This window comes from Sorex fumeus, unplaced genomic scaffold, assembly GCF_029834395.1.
Source record: "Sorex fumeus unplaced genomic scaffold, SorFum_2.1 ptg000054l, whole genome shotgun sequence".
Taxonomy (NCBI): domain Eukaryota; kingdom Metazoa; phylum Chordata; class Mammalia; order Eulipotyphla; family Soricidae; genus Sorex; species Sorex fumeus.
In genome coordinates this window covers 46,756,636-46,759,375 of record NW_026606111.1, presented here as the reverse complement: position 1 = coordinate 46,759,375, position 2,740 = coordinate 46,756,636, and the positions used below count along the sequence as shown (strand labels likewise).

The 2,740-nt window shown below is 38.1% G+C and overlaps 1 pseudogene; it reads left to right on the top strand.

Annotated features, from left to right (window-relative positions):
- Positions 1-538: 538 nt before the first annotated feature.
- Positions 539-635, top strand: LOC130033706 (uncharacterized; annotated as a pseudogene).
- The last annotated feature ends 2,105 nt before the right edge of the window (positions 636-2,740 follow it).

Sequence of the window (2,740 nt, the reverse complement as noted above, 5' to 3'; positions counted from 1 at the left end):
TTTTGTTAATGTTTGTTGGCCATTATACTTCACTGAGACCCTTTTTTCTGTCCTTTGCAGGAGCCTCATGAATCTCACCTTCCGTTCAAGTTGAACTTGTAATAAGGTGGAATTAAATCATCAATATGCTTCTCACCTCTTCCTTCAGGAGAAAAATCCTACTTACATTCAAGGTGGTCAAAGTGCAGACAATGCCATCCACCTTTTTCTGGAGATGTACACAGGACCGAGGTGAGAACAGCAAAAGGCTCTATTTTAATGGTCTTAATGAAGGTTTCAGGGAAGGGCATTAAACAAGACTGATTCACCATCTTCCAAAAGAAATAATGTGCACAGCTGACGCCCTGGGTATGGTAAAAGAGAATATGGTAAAAACCATACTTTTTCTTCTGGGACATTAAGGTTCTAAATCTATAGCTTCAAGCTGCTTTGAAATACCTACCTTGATTAGGAATCACCCTCAGCCATAGGAGTGAGTAAGGACAACACTCAAAAAAATCAGAAGAGAAAAATAGGGAAAAAAAACAACTCATACTCAGTTTGGCAACACATGTACTAAAATTGAAATGATACAGAGATTAGCATGGTCCTTGAACAGAGATGACATGCAAACTTGTAAAGTGTTCCACATTTTTGTTGCAAGAAGAATTAACAGGGCTACATTAATCTAAGACAAGCCCCACAAGTACTCCAAATTTCGACATAAAGTTAGCACAAATCCCCATCACAATGATCTCTCTCAATGTCAATGGACTAAATGCAGCAATTCAAAGGCAGAGGATGGCAGGATGAATTAGAAAACTGAACCCAACATTCTGCTGCCTGCAAGAAACACATCTGAATAATCAAAGAACACATGGGCTCAAATTCAAAGGCTGGGAAACCAATTCTTCGAGTAAAGAACACCTCCAAATATCTGGAGTGGCCATACTAGTATCAGACCACATGGACTTCAGGCTAAAGGTTATAAGAGACAGTGTAGGTCATTTCTTAATGATCATGGTATCTGTACATCAGAAAAAACTCACCCTCCTCAATGTATATGCTCCTAATGACAGACCAGCAAAATATGTAAAAACAAGTTCTAACAGACTTAAAGAAAAACATTGATAGCAACACAATACTAGATGGAGATTTGAAAGTACTTTCTCACTTCTCAATATATTAAACAGACAAAAACTCAGCAAGAAAATATTTTATTTGAGGGAAGTAGTGAACAACCATTGGCTTAGAATAGAAATCAAAGAGGAAATAAAAAGATTCCAGAAACAAATGAGAATGAGGAGCTACCAGAACTTGTGGGGCACAGCAAAAGCAGTGTTAAGAGAAACGTTTTTAGCTCTGCGAAATTCATCAGGAAGAGAGAAAGGGCCTACAAAAATAACTTACAGTTCAAGATTTTGGAAAATGACCAATTAAAGGAGTCCAAGCTAGGCAGGAGGAAGGAAATAATAAACCCTGGAGCAAAAATCAATGAGCTAGAATCCCAAAATACAATCCAGAAGACCAACAAAAAGCAAGACATGGTTCTTTGAGAAAATAAATAAGATCAATAAACCATAAGCAAGACTCACAAATAATCAAAGAGAACGAATCCTAATAAACGAATCAGAAATGCAAAGGGGGACATCATAATAGAAACTACAGAAATCCAGAGGATCATCAGTGATTATTTTGAGAATCTTTACAGCAGGAAATGAGAGAATCTTGAATAAATGGATAAATTACTGGATTCCAATTACCTCCCAAGGCTGAACCAAGAAGATTTCGAATATGATAGCACAGCGGTAGGGTGTTTGCCTTGCACGCAGCCAACATGTCCGACCCGAATTCAATTCCTCCGCCCCTCTCGAGAGCCCGGCAAGCTACCGAGAGAGTATCTCTCCCGCAGGGCAGAGCCTGGCAAGCTCCCCGTGACGTATGTGATATGCCAAACACAGTAACAAAAAAGTCTCCAATGGAGACGTTACTGGGCCCGCTCGAGCAAATCGATGAACAAAGGGAGGGCCTTTACCTTTTACCTTTATCACTACCAAGCAAATTGAAATGATAATAAAAAGTATCCCCTAAAACAGGAGCCCAGGCCCAAATGGATTCACTAATGAAATATTTCAAACCTTTAAAGAGGACCTGATGCCAACATTTTTTAAGATTTTCCAGGAAGTTAAAGAAACAAAAATACTACCAAACAGTTTCTATGAGGCAAAGTTCATCCTGGTACTCAGATCAGACAGAGAAACCACAAAAAAAAGATAATTACAGATATTTCCTTGATAAATACAGATGCAAAGATCCTTAAGAAAATAACAGCAAAGAAAATCCAGAAACTCAACAAATGATCACACACTAAGACCAAGTAGGTTTATCTTGGGATGCAAGGATGACTTAACATTCTCAAGTCAATCAACAGAATACACCATCTCAATAAAATAAAGATAAAAGTCATATGATCATATCAATAGATGTAGATAAAGCATTTGATGAGATCCAGCACCCATTCATGATGAAAAACTCTCAACAAAATGGGAGTTGAAAGTACTTTCCTCAATATAGTCAAAGCAAACTATCACAAACCCACAGCAAGCATTATTCTCAACGGGGAAAAACTAAAGGCTTGGGTCAGAAATCAATGAGCTAGAATCCCAAAATACAATCAGGCACAAACCAAGTTACCGACTCTCACCACTCCTATTCAACATAGTACTTGAAGTACTTGCCATATGATTTGGTAAGAAAAAGA